General features: G+C 44.4%; 1 protein-coding gene across 1 annotated transcript in view; it reads left to right on the forward strand.

Moving 5' to 3' along the window:
• Nucleotides 1-14,436, forward strand: part of LOC148029128 (uncharacterized) — a 241,234-nt gene that overhangs the window by 51,241 nt on the left and 175,557 nt on the right. The gene's annotated exons all lie outside the window — the stretch shown is intronic.

Below are 14,436 nucleotides of genomic sequence, written 5' to 3' on the forward strand. Positions count from 1 at the left end.
CCCCTTTTTACATGACCGGCCATTGGCCTAGGTCATCTTTTCCTATTTCCTTCCTATCCTTCTTGCTTCTTCTTCACCGCCTGTCTATCTTTACAATTTGCACAGGAGAGAGCCTGGCACTCTTTTACAGGATTTCAGGGTGCGCCTTTGTATTTTAAAATGCACCTTTCCCCTTTTGCATTTGCCTTGGACTTTTAAGGTTGCCCTTGCGCTTTTGGCATTTTCTCCTCTTCTTTCTTCAGTCGGGCTGCCTTTTTTCCGCCTTTGCCCTGCGTCTTTTTTATTTCCTTTTTCTTTCTTTGTGTTGGGGTTAACATTACCCCCCTCCTAGACGAGTGTCAGTCCCATGGCACTCTTCGTGGAAGGGAGCATACGGAGCTTGCACCGAAGACGTGGGTGGAAGGGACTGTTGTGGTTTGCCTTGGAGGAGTTCAGATGTTTGTGCGGATGAAGGTCGTTGGTGGCACTTTGCTGTTCTGATTGGCTGGTGATATGATTGTTGTAGGTGGCGATAGGGCTACTCTTTGGTGGGAATGGTCACTCATAGCTGGCACGGGTGTTGGTGTTCTCGGGATGCTCATGGTGGATTCTGCTCGTGATGATTCTCTGGTTGTCTTGCATGATGAAGTAAATGACAAGAGTTCAGAGTTGAGTGTTGATGTAGAGCTGATGGCGCTTTCGTTGGAGTATTTAATACCTGCAATTGGAAAACCTCTCATGTGGTCTCTCCCTAAGGGGTAGTGCTAGTCTTCTTATCGTGCACAAGACATATTTTGACTACTTTGGGAGACAGGTCGAACTCTAAGCAAGCCTGGAGTATCGTCCTGCACTTGAGGACCCAAACCGTGTATAGGTTATATTGTGAATATTAAGTGAGTACACATGCGTATTTAGGTATTACTTAGTTAGAAGACTGTCAGCCTGGTTCCTTGTATAGCAATGGGTCAGTGAAGCAAGGGGCTAAGTTGATGGAAAAATTTGTCGATGAAGACGGGGAGTATACTTGAAGATTGCTTGAGACATCATTATGGTCTTGTCAAGGCAATGTAGCATAATTGAGCTCCTTGATGTCTTAGCTTTTGGTAGCTAGTGGCTACTTGTAGTGCTTGAAAAGTATGGTGTACTTTTCCATTGTCTTTCATGCCTTGCTTATCACTGTTGGTTGTAATGGTATTGAGATGGTGTGCAAAAGAATTGTGCAAGTGGTTCAGGGTGACAGGTCTAACCATAGGCGAGGCGAGCTCCCTAGGTATGTCCTGCCCTTGATGTGCCCTGAACAATTGTGGGGGATGTACAAAGGGCTAGGGGATTAGGGACGGAGCCAGCCGACCAAGGTCACTGGACGTACCTAATTTGAGGAGCCCTAGGTGCGGTGTTGCGTGTGTGTGTTTTTTTTTTTTTCCCCTTTTCTTTTCTTTTCTTTCCTTTCTTTCTTTCTTTTTTTTTTTTTTGGTGGAAAAAAATGAATATAATCAATGCCATACATTAAGGTTGTTAGCCTTTCATTTGGATTGAGAAATGTTGGGATCCAAAGGCTATGAAGAATGGATATTACAGAGATGATTGTGTCACCAGCCTTGATGCTAGAGGAACTGTTGTTGAGATGAAGAGATACACTTGAGATTTTGCAAACCTCTTTGTAACATGTGAGACATCGAACAATTGAGGTAGCACTTGGAATGAGCTGTGTAGGACAAGGGCAGAGCATCTTGCGAATTGAATCCTGGATGATGAAGAGACGTTTGCCCTTGTTGAGAGCGTGGCTCGTGCCCGAATATAGAGTTTGGCCAAGAAGGAGGAGGTAATCGATGATTATGCTTTGGCCATGCTCAGTTGCGATATGTGCTTTCTGCAGAGGTATCCTTGGGTTCTCATCTAGTGGCACTTCCGTCATGGCTTTTGTTTCTTGATATTCCTGTCACTTCCTCCATAATGGTTCTTTGTGGGGTTGGTGGTCTTGTGGTGACTTGGATATTAAACACTTCTAAACATTGACCTGTGTCATTCTGCATTCACTTGGAAAGGTGTGAGAGCACATGCAAGTCACATGCTTCAACCATAATGAAAATGTCTAGCTAAACAAGACATCACCAACCTGAATCCCTTAGTTTTGACTTGATGCGTATCACCTGCACTTGGTCATCATTGCTCATGGGGTGTGTTGGTCTTTGCTTCTTTTGGTATTATTTACACAGTCACAAAACACGTTGTTTATTTATGTACATGTTCATGAAACCATGTCACTCCGTGAGGATAAAACCCAATTGTAGAACTCAGGATTGTACTCGAGTATGGCACTAATATCTAGCTTCTGTGGTAGCCTACTTAGCAATAATAAATATTTGGCAATATCGAGTAGCATAGTGCCTTGTCCGAGTCTAGTGGAAACATGTAGCTCCTCCTCAGTGAGAACTTTATCAATCAAAGGGCTCTCTAGGCTAGTTCTAGCTAGGTCCGTACCTCGAATTGTAGCTAGAACTCGAAATGAAGTTGGTGCCACATAGGTCGGGTCTCTTTGGGACTGCCATTTGGCCGCCATTTAGCCAGTCGCTCCTCCGAGACTGTCATGATTTGGGCTCCAAGTTCGGCCATTGTAGCGCGGTTTTCAAACCAACGTTTTTCAAATTGGCTTCTATCCTCTGATTGTTGCTTTAGTTGCTCTATCTCTAAGAGATTTGGCTGGCAGAGCATTTCATTAAATGTCATGGTTAAGCGTAGTTCGTCAGCCTCCTCATCAGAGATGAGTCGCATGCATTCATGTAAGAGCTTGTCATAATGTCCATCAAGGTATTCTTGCTCTTCCCACGATAGCGGATAAGGCAAATATTCCTCAAGTTGCTCCCTAGGGAATGTGCCCATGTCTACATGAACATAGACACGTGCGAATAATTTCAGTTTAGTGTCCCACTTGGTCAAGCACTCTGCGACATCTCTATGTTCTATGAGGGCTTGCTCGGTTGCTATCTCATGCAAGGTTCTAAGGGTTTCCTTAGGCTTTAGCATAGCTGGGGGCTCAGGCCTAGATGAGCAAGATTGATCAATGCTAGGATTGCTTATGCTTCGAGGTTTTCATGTTTCTCCTGAGGCTTTATGGTAGTTGTGTCATGGTCCTCCTCGGATGTGACCGGCGTGATCTTAGCATCCTGTTGTGACAGTGTTGTATCCACTCTTGATTGATCAATGCGATTTTCTCTATCGGTGGATTGAGTGTCGTAAGCAATAGTTGACGGTAATTGTTGCTTTGATTTATCAGAACACATGGATGTGTCTGAGATTTCACCGCTGTTATGAGAGATGGCAATGGGTTTATCTATGGATGAACTGGACGCTTTGTTCATCATCTCTTCAGTACTCTTGGTCCCAATCTTCTTGTCGTCTGCAGTAGCTTGCAACTGTCGTTGTTTTCGTTGTTTTCTTCTCTTTCTCTTGGGTACTAGAGGTGTATCCTTTAAGGACTCAAGATCCTGAACTAGGTCAGTAGTTGATGTGCTTGGTTGGGCCTTAGCATTCTCTTTCTGTGGCATGTCGTCATGGGATTTTGCTACGGCCTCACTAGGTTGAACAGCCTTGCTAGGTTGCGAGGGTTCAACTACCTCTCTTTTTGGAGAGTCTAGCTGTCCAGCTAATTCTCCTCTGTTCAGCCCTGCATTCGATTGCATTGACAGTTGCTCCTGGTTAGGCATTTGCTCTAGATTTTTGTCCTTATCTATTAGAACCTGTCTCCATTGCTTCTTGTCAAGGTGAGTGTTGTGTTTAGAGCTGTTGTTCTCTTGCTCTGGAGGTTTGGGTGACTCTAGTGTAGAACCATGAGACGGTTTAGGGTTTTTGTCATGTAGGCTTGGAAGAAACCAATTGAAGAAGTCAGGGTTGTATTGATGGGAAGCATAGAGATCTAGGATTGCAGGGTCTTGAGCGAGGCAGAAGACATATGCGCTGACTCTAGTGTAGAACCATGAGACGGTTTAGGGTTTTTGTCATGTAGGCTTGGAAGAAACCAATTGAAGAAGTCAGGGTTGTATTGATGGGAAGCATAGAGATCTAGGATTGTAGGGTCTTGAGTGAGGCAGAAGACATATGCGCTGACATCAAGTACCATGCTCCCTACTCCTAGACTGCTAGCCACGTGTAGATCTTCTTCTAGAAGCACTTTATCATACAAGGGATGTTTTTGGACAGTGATAGAAAGCTGGACATCATGGACAGTTGCCAATACTCTCAATGAGGTCGGGGCAACGTACGTGGAATTATGTATTGATGCCCAAAGGGCTTTCCTTTGCTCGGCAAGTGTCATTAGCGGTGGCCAATTTTGGCTGCCAAACTTTGGTTGGAGTACCAATTTTGTGCAAAGGTACCTTGTCCTTTCCCTTTTCGTTTGATTGCTTTAAGCTTTTCCTTGTTTGTCTCACATAGAGCTGTATAAAATGAGGGTGTCAAGCGCAATTCTCTAGCTGTGGCTTTTGGGATGTCCTTCATGACTTCTTCAACAATAGATACATAGTAGAAACAAACATGTTGCTGCTCATACCAAGTCAGTGGTTTAGCTATGAGCTTTATGTGCTCTGGTGTTGGCCTTCCGATGTCCACATGGACATATGCACGTGTGATGGCTGTCAGCTTGTGATCAAGCTTCACCATGCCCTTCATCTCTGGTTCATTGGTCAGATGTGCCATTTCTTTGGCCAAGTCTTCGAGAGATTTATCCTCAAGCCTAGGCTTTAGGTGCTTTGGAAGGATTGGAGGTGTCAAGGATATTTGTTGGGACATCTCTTCCAAAGGTGAATTGCTAAGGACACGTTCCGCAATGGGTGTTGTCACGGCCAAAGGTTGTGACTGCTGTGGTCCCTGATTGGAAGTAGCGGTGGCTAGTTCAGTGGACTGGCTACCATTGGTAGACTGCGGTGTCAAGTCCTTCGGCAGATCAGAAGTGGTCGTGTCTTTTTTTGCCCTTTGGGCATTCACTTGTGCAAGTTGAGCAGCGGCACGAGGCTGCTGCTGCCATGCTTCCTGTGTCCATTTAGGTGAAGAGGATGTAGGAGATTTGGGACTCCTGCGTGGGCTTGGCACTGACTGGAGAATTTGCTCGTGATTGCTAGACGATTCTGTCATTAGCTTTGTTGAGCAATCAGCCTTATCATGAGTAATGTTGTGCTTGTGGTGCTCATTATCCTCTAGGGAAGTCAAAGGCTCCTTGGGCACTAGTGGACCTTCTCCACGCTCGACAGTTACCTCTGATATCTGCTTGCTAAGCACGCTAGGCTGAGGATCTACTTTTTGATAGGTCATGTTTGGTTTCTTGATTTCAATCGTAAGGGGCTCAATCACTCCAATATTTTTGGTTCGAGACTTGGATTTTCATTTAGGGTTTCTCCTACGCCTCTTTGCTTTTGACATAATTTGGATTTCTGACAGAGGTGGTTTAGCAGGGGGTTTTGGTACCCAAATCCCTCGGTTGCCTGCATAATACCCTTGAGCACGAAGCAACGCCTTGGATATCCATCGCGGCATTGTGCTAGCTCTCCATCGATGCCTTCGTCTATAAGGCTTGGGCTTCTTTCATGGTCTTCTACGATATTTGTAAGTCCAAACCCTATCCTTGGCCTTGTCTCCTAACCTTTTTGTTTCAAGTATGGCCTTACTCACTTGTTCTCTCCGTTCAACCTGCGCTTGTATCAACTCTTTCAACAACTCCTTACTCCCATTACTAGGCTTGCTTGGTATGTCAGAATGCTCCTTGCCCTTCCCTCGAGGTTTGGTGAGGTCACCCTTGCTAAAAGTCGTGATTATCCTCACACTTGGTAGTGTTAGGTGTATCCTCTGTGCTATATAGTCGGCTTCACACTTCATTGCCTTTTTGAAGGGCCTTCCTAGGAGGATTTCCTTTCCACAATTCTCGCCATTTGGAGGAACATAGAATAGGACTGGCAAGCTTTCTGTTTCAATAGTTACAAGGATTCTGCACTTTCCTAGAAGTGCTCGTGGGTGTTCCCGTAAGGATTAAGAGTTGCATCAGTCGGTTTGAGCTCTGGTTGACCTAGTAGAGTCCATGCTTCGTAAGTCAAGATATTGAAATCTGCTCCTCCATCAATCAGAGCATCGATAGTATGCTCTCTTTTCGCGGTGAGTTTGACCCTAAGATAAGCAGGTGGTACTATGTCCTCGTCTTCCAGGTCTTGGCTTGTAAATTTAAGCCTTCTGACAAATGTCCTTGAGTCCCCAACTGCACGACCAGATGTGGATTCTCCACCGATGTCTTGGGTCGTCCTTGCAGTGTTGCTCAAGGTACATCTCTCGTCAAGAGTGCCATGTCTAGTCATCTTCGCATTTGTAGCTTGCTGATGTTGCATTTTGCTCTGACTAGACACGGTCTGAACACAATGTCTTTGTGTTCTCGTGGTGTGGCCTTTTTGCCCTTGATGGCTAGATTGGCCTATTGAGGTTCTAGGGTCTCTTTTTGTCTTTGTTTGGATGTGGGCTTCTGTTTGTTGCTTTGTAAGTGAAGATCTATGCTTGTGTAGAGCCATTACTACACTAGAGCCTAATCCGGAGGACCTGTCACGACGCGCGTTTTCTCTCCAACCTACTTGGGGGAGGTGCGGAGGGGGGCAGAGCCCTCTCTGCGGGGGTCCGGGGGGGGCAGTCCCCCCCGGCCGGCAGGGCCGTTACAGTAAACACCATGCGCAACTTGGAGGATAGTTTATAGCCAAATTTTGAACTACTTGCTCTAAGTTTTAGCCCAATGATGGATCTGTGATGTGTCTCTAGCTCTACGTAGCCTTTGAGATCAATTACGGGGTTTAGATGTGTCAAAATTTGTGTTCTAGACACCTGTCCGATTCTGACAGGTTGGTCCAATTCTGGGACTCGGACGACCTGGTCCGACGGCGCGGACGACAGCTCGCGAGTTACGCGCGATGCCTCTAGGTCAATGTCTACTCCACCGAATTATCCAGCACCTTCCAGATAGGTGCAAAACACTACAAGGAAATGCCAGACATGTCTGGAATCACTGTGGTGCTCGAATCAAACGGCACTCCAAGGATCTGTGTCTCTATTTCCTTGCTTCAGCCTGTTATACAGCAACAAAAAACCCTACTGTTTGCTCCAGTTTTTTTGCTTCTATCCTTTCTAAATGCAAGAAAAAAGTATAAGAAAAATACCTATACTACTTCATCATGCTTTTCCAAGTCCAAAACAACAAAAACCTACTTGCTAAGGAGATCGAATACCTCTTCAAACTCCCTCGCTTCCTACCTATCTAGTTCAAGCACCGGTTCGGGAAAAACCCTACTTCAATACTCGATTCGAAGCGCGCAAGCGCTCAAGGCTTGAATCCGTTGGTCCCGGCAACGGAACCAGAATGTGGGAGCTTTCGCTCAACCGCCAAGACCCTCGGACCACTTATTGTTTCAAGCGTTCCAAGCCGAGCACTAATGGCTACCTCTCACATAGCCGACGCGCAATGCCTACCTTACGGGTGTAGTGAGCTTACCTCCATGCCGATCGAGTTACCTCCTCTCTTGCGCACTCCGGTAGCTCCACGATCCAAGTGCAAGCTTCAAGCACGCTCCATCCTCAAGCTTCACACTCCAAGCTCCATTGCTGAGAGTAAGAGAAGAGAAGAGAAGAGAAGATAAGAGAAGAGAAGAAGAGAGGAGAAGATGGAGAGCTTCTCCTCCCCCGTCCCTCACCCTTACACACTCACTTCCTCACACTCTCACACTCCCTCTCTCAAGCACAAGCTCAAGCAAGTAAGAAGAAGAAAAAGAAGAAGAAGAAGAGGAGGGCCACTTTTGGCTACACACAAGAATGAGCTTCTCATTCCACTTTTTGGCTTTTATACATGCCCTACTCCTCCTTGGGCGGTCATCCCCTTTTTACATGACCGGCCATTGGCCTAGGTCCTCTTTTCCTATTTCCTTCCTATCCTTCTTGCTTCTTCTCCACCACCCATCTATCTACTCCTCCTTGGGCGGTCATCCCCTTTTTACATGACCGGCCATTGGCCTAGGTCCTCTTTTCCTATTTCCTTCCTATCCTTCTTGCTTCTTCTCCACCACCCATCTATCTTTACAATTTGCACAGGAGAGAGCCTGGCACTCTTTAACAGGATTTCAGGGTACGCCTTTGTATTTTAAAATGCACCTTTCCCCTTTTGCATTTGCCTTGGACTTTTAAGGTTGCCCTTGCGCTTTTGGCCTTTTCTCCTCTTCTTTCTTCAGTCGGGCTACCTTTTTTCCGCCTTTGCCCTGCGTCTTTTTTATTTCCTTTTTCTTTCTTCGTGTTGGGGTTAACACTTGGTAAGATCGATCATGGAAGGCAGGCTTACAGAAGACTGTTCTAGGATGCATCAACAATGACACGTATGTCGATAGGTCTCATTGCTCCAGGATGAGAAGGGAGGGCCCTAACCCCCAAGGAGGAGTGAGAGAAAGTGGTAGAGGAGATGTGCTGCTAGATAGAAGAGGAAACAACAACAACAGTCAAGGAGAGGGAGGCAAGAATGGATAGGGACGCATACAACAGGTTAGCCAGCTGTCAGGAGCTTGAGGTGCTCCTACTTAATTTTCTTCATCAAGTTCTTGGTATCATAGCCCACTTCAGCTTCTCCTCCTTCTTTGGCATCCTCATCCATGGTTTCAGCGGGGGTTGCTTTCCCCACTTAGTACATTCATCTTTCTTCTTTTCTTTTTGTCTTTGACAATGACATCCCTTTCTTGTTGCATTTTACCTTGCATTACTTTCATTTTGCCATCATATAAGGGTGCTTGGGGACGAGGGCATTGTCTAACTGGCACCTTACGACATGAGCATGCCCCTTATTGCGTTATCCCTTGCATTAGCATTTTGTGCATATATTGGGTGTTTGGAATGGAGAACCTAAGATTGTAGGCATCCATCCAAATGAAGACCCATGCATTGTGTAGCATATTTCTGTTGTTTTTTCCATCCAAGTAAAGGAAGATCTATTAATACACATTGGAGAAAATCCCCCTGAGGCAAATGCAAAGTACAAAGTAACTCTAAAGAGAGTATCTAAGTATGTTACAAGTACAATGGTTGTATGAACAACCAATTTGGTGGGCTACAATGTTAGACCATTTGAGGGGTCATATAGAAAAAAGTGCACGAGCCCCGGGTTTGTAGGAAGGCCTCTCTCCTTCTCCTCATCCTATTAGATCCTCCCTGCATCCTCTCCCAACTCTTGTAGAGAGTGTGGATGATCTCTATTCAAATCCGTGAAAGATTCTTGGTTGTGGATACATCTTGAAGGTCAATAACGTGGCTACACCTCGTAGTCCAGATATATCAGGCTATAATAATAGCAATCAGCTCCCCTCTATGATAGTGTCCTTGAGTCCAGTGTGCCCGCAAGTAGTCAAGAGTGGGAATTGTGCTCAAATGTTGTTCAATAATGAGGAAAGATAGGATCCCTTAAAAATCCTCATATTTGCATGGTGGGTCTCTATTTGTGACCCAAGCTATAGTCCCCTAGGTAGCACCATGGTCTTTGCTATGTTGTGGAATATCATCCAAAGGGGTCTCCTCCTAACCTCGCAAGCTCTCGGATAGTCCCATAGACAATGCTTTCCCATCTCCTCTAGCTCACCACATCTCACATGTGCCACGGGGTCTTGCCATATCCAAGACAAGTGCCAATTGCTAATCTCCTATGGGCTAATAGCCATAGGAAGAGGGATATCTTCCTAGGCTTGAAGCTCTCATCTAGCCTCCTCCAAAATTTTGGTAAGAAATGCTTTGAGAGGCCTTGTTTGTGTGCCAATGGGAGGTAGGTGCTGGCTCTGCTTTGATCTTGTGCATTTGTATCCTACTCTCGAGCCTAGTATTGTAGCCAAAGAAGGTCACATCACATGGCCTATCAAGAAAAGGATCTCTCCACACTCACTCTCCTGGAAGCATGTTTCCCTTTTACCTTATTGGGCGGAGCATATTGAGCTCCTATTGCTCACCTAGCATCCTGAGCAACTATTGCACTTCTTGGGGAAGTTACCCTCATCTACCTCATCATGCCATTTAGATTATTGTATGTTTCTAGCATTTTTTTGGCTCTTAAAATAGTCCCAAAAAGAATGAAAATAAGTAAAACAATGTTGGAGGATATTTAATAGAACAATTGGATCAAAAAGAACGGGGAGTGGACAAGATGGGGTGACAGTGCCGACGATGACGGCCAAAGGATGGCACACTATGAGCGAAGGCGACTGGTGGAGGTAGCAGCAACACAAGCGACCACCCAAGCGGAGAGCCGAGGAGAAGAGGGAGGAAGGAAGGGAGAAGGAGGAGGAGGAGGAGGCGGCGGGAGGGGAGAAAGAAGAAGTTTATAGAAGGGGTCTCAATGTGCACTGCCACTTTCATCCCTTTATCCCTTGCCCCCACTTTGCTTCACCAGCTCTCCAACTTTTCTGTGCTGCCTCATATGCTCATGCTTCTCTCTCCTCTCACATCATCATCACATCATTTGATGCTAATCAGGCCGCTGCTTTGTTTCCCTATACCTTTCAGGAGCAGTTGGCTGCATCCCCAGCCCCTTTGTGTAGCTGGGTTTTCACTCTTAACCTTCTATATTCATGCGTTTTGCTGCCACCTGCTGCCCACACTGCTGCAGTCTGTTGTCAGGCTGCATACGCCCATGTTTTGGCTCTCCAGCCACCAGTCTTACTGTTTTTGTCACTCCAGCTTGCTGCCCTACTGCCTTCAGCCCCATTCCATCACTTATCCTCTCCAAACCTGCTGCATAGGAAAATCCTCTTTGTCTACACTGCTACCAAAAGTGATTATTTCTGTATCCTTACACCCCAATTATAAGATTAGCTACAAGGCACATTAAATGAAGCAATCATAATACTCCATTGCAGGTTTCAGTAGAGAGCATAGAGTTGTATTGTCAGCATGCTGCGGGAAACTAAATGGGTCTATAAGCTGAAAAGAAAAACGGATGGATCCATTGATAAGTACAAAGCCAGGCTTGTGGCAAAAGGCTATGTGCAAAAGAAGGGTTTTGATTATGAGGAGACATTTGCTCCATCCTGTATGACCACCATTAAATGTATGGTTGCTTTGGCTGCCCATTATGGTTGGATTGTGCACTAGCTTGATATTAAAACTGTGTTTTTACATGGGGAACTTCAGGAAGAAGTGTATGTTTAGTAGCCCATGGGTTTTGCAATTGAAGTATCTGAATACTCGGTATGCAAGCTGAAAAAGGCTTTGTATGATTTGAAGCAAGCTCCACGAGCTTGGTATGCCAAAATTGATGCCTTTTTATTCAGCCAAGGGTTCATTAACAGCCTATTAGAGTCTGTTTACATATGCAAAGAGGGGGGATCCTTGCTGGTCGTTTTTATTTATGTGGATGATCTTCTGCTCCTAGGGACACATGCTGACTAGATGTCAACATTCAAGAAAAATTTGCAACAAACTTTTGAAATGTCAGATTTGGGTCCTTTGCATTACTATTTGGGCATTCAGTTTATTCATGATACTAGAGGCATTGGATTGTCACAGTCCAGATATATTGGTAAACTCCTTGAGAGATTTGGCTTCTAGGATTGCAAGCTAGTTAGCACACGGATGGAGACTGGACTCAAGCTGTCTTTGTATGATAACAGTGATTTGTTTGACATTCATATATATGCTCCGACAGTTGGATTTCTCATTTATTTATGCAATACAGGGCCAGATATTTAGTTTGTAGTATCAGCCCTAAGTAGATATATGCACAGCCCACACATGTCATATTGGCAAGCTGTGAAGTGTGTTTTTCGTTACTTGTAGGGTACTAGGATTCTTGGATTGCTTTATGCCAAGGGGGACTATTGCAATTACATGCTTACAATGATTTCGATTGGGCTGGTGATTTTGATTCACATCACTCTACAAGTGAAAACTGTTTCTTTCTTGGCTAATCTTGCATTTCTTGGCTTGGCAAGAAACAATCCACTGTTGCCATATCGTCTTGTGAAGCTGAATATATGACAGCTTTCACTACTACAGTTGAATGTGTATGGCTGAGATGTTTGTTGGCTGATCTTCATGTATTTGTTATGGAGCTTACTCCTTGTTTACTGACAGTCAGAGTGCCATTACAATGGCACAGCACCCAGTGTTTCATGCATGCATGAAACACATAGAGATATATATCACTTTGTTCGAGAGAGGCTACATGTAGGAGATATCAGCCTTGTCTACTACTGTCCTACCAACAACAATGTGGTAGACATCTTCACTGAAACTCTTCCTCACGACAAATTTGAAGCATTTTACAATGCTTTAAATTTGATCTCCTTTGGTGGATGATCCTTGTATATTGATCACTTTTCACTCCAAGGGGGTTTGTTGGATTTGACTCACGCCTACACTCATAGAGAAGTGTCGGTGACTCACGCTTACTAATAATATGTCCCCAATGCTAGCATATCTCATGATATCCTCATAAAGTACATCAAAGGGAGATCCATCTCGTGTGACATAGGTAGAATTTGTAGGAGGAAAGTAGCATATTGCGATGAATATATCCCGTGGTCTTCCTGCATGTATCCTAATCCATAGATATCGTGCATCATCATCTCTTTTCATTATTTGCACTATCCCTTTGAGGTCTTCCTAGTATAGTATGGCCACACCTCCAGAACCCCTAGTGCTTCCTAGTTTTCTAGCTGCTGGACGAAATGCACTTTCCCACCTGTATCCCCGCACATCTGGTAGTCAGCTGCCTTTACATTGGTGTGTTTTTGTATACATTGCTATATCTATGTTTCGGAGGCTATCTTCAAAGTAACCAGCATCCAAGCCTAGGGCTCCATTACAATTTCATATTGACATCCGAAGTGTCTCATAGGCCTTATATTGTCATGAAGTCCTTTTGTCAGTGATGATAACTCATCCATCCCTATAAACAGCCCACTTTCCCTCTTTGTGAGTCTCCAATACCTCGTGTTCTTTGCGATGCGCTATTTGTGTTGGGGTAAGGTCCTCATCCAAATAAATCTTCTCACCCTTGAGGGATCTCCTCTTGGAGAGGAAGTAAATTTTTTCTCTGTGTCTCCAAAACAAAGAATTAGAGCCTTGGACGAGTCCTCTTTCCCCACTCTCCAAGCATTGACGATAGGTATGTCTGAAGCCCCACTTTTGTCAGCAACAAGTGTCTTAGCATCTTCCTATGGGTTGGTCTTCTCCTCCCATCCTACTACTCGTACATGTAAAACCCTAGCCCGTCTCCTAGCATCTTCTTCCAAGGTAGCATTCATTACTTCAGTTTTGTTCACTGATGTTCCCTTATTCTTTTTTACTACCTCAATAAATGGGCTGGCTTCTTCTATCTGCTTTTATGTTGTCTTTGCCACTTCTGCCCATGAGTGAACCTCCATTTCACATGCCTTCAAATCCTCTTTCTCTTTTTGTAATTCTTCTTGCACGTTCATTTCTTTGTTTTAAATGTATTCAATTCTTCCCTAAGTTCTAAGATTTCAGATTTGTAGGCATCTACAACTTTCAGCATTTCAGTTTTCAGCATGTGCATTTTGGACAACATTTGTGCATGTAAGTTATTCTTAATCTCTATCTGCATGTCTTGCATTTTTTCCCTCTGATTTACCATTAGTTTGGCTTTGACTTGCTCTCGTATTTCTTTCTTCAATTCTTGTCTCATAATTCGTAGTTCAGAGCAAATCATGAGATGAATTTCTTCGTATTTCTTTTCATTCATGGTGCGTGAGGTCTTCCCATGCCTGCTAGATGTTGGGGAGATGGTCCAATCACGGACCCTATGGCCATATGTCTTGTACTGTGTGTTCTTAGAAGGGGTGTTGAACATTGCTTCTATGGACGGTTGTGTTAGTTCTTGATCAGATTCGTCTCCCCGATATTCATTTTCCATGGTTTGATGCTTGCATTTGTCTACATTATCCATCTCTCACACACTGTGTATACAAAGCCACTCAACTTGTACTTTGTACTGTCAAATCAGAGCAATTTTTGTGATTTCTGCAAATTTCCAAGGTTTTCCTAACCCCTCACTAAATTTTTGTAAGCCCAGTAATCTTTTACGAGCTCAAATGCCTTTACACTGTTTATAATCACTGCAGAAATACAGATTGTAGCCCTAGTTAGTGCATTATTGCATACTCTAGGACATGATCAAAATCAAAGTCAATGCATCATTGCCTAGTCCATAAGCCAGTGCATCCATACATTCACCCAAGTCTGCATTCATGTCATTTTGAGTACATTCGTGTCATATCAATCTGATTACGTCTGCAATCTCAGTACATTGGCATTTGGGCTTTTGTCAGTACATTACTGCATACAGTACGCCCGCGTCAATGTATTTAGTATATCTCTACAACACTATAGTACTAAAGACAAGTCTGCCTCACGCCAGGTACATTCGTGCTGACGACAAGTTTGCCTCACGCCAGA

Source organism: Lygodium microphyllum, chromosome 11 (assembly GCF_053477565.2).
Source record: "Lygodium microphyllum isolate KBCC chromosome 11, Lygodium_microphyllum_v1.1.10, whole genome shotgun sequence".
Classification (NCBI taxonomy): Eukaryota; Viridiplantae; Streptophyta; class Polypodiopsida; order Schizaeales; family Lygodiaceae; genus Lygodium; species Lygodium microphyllum.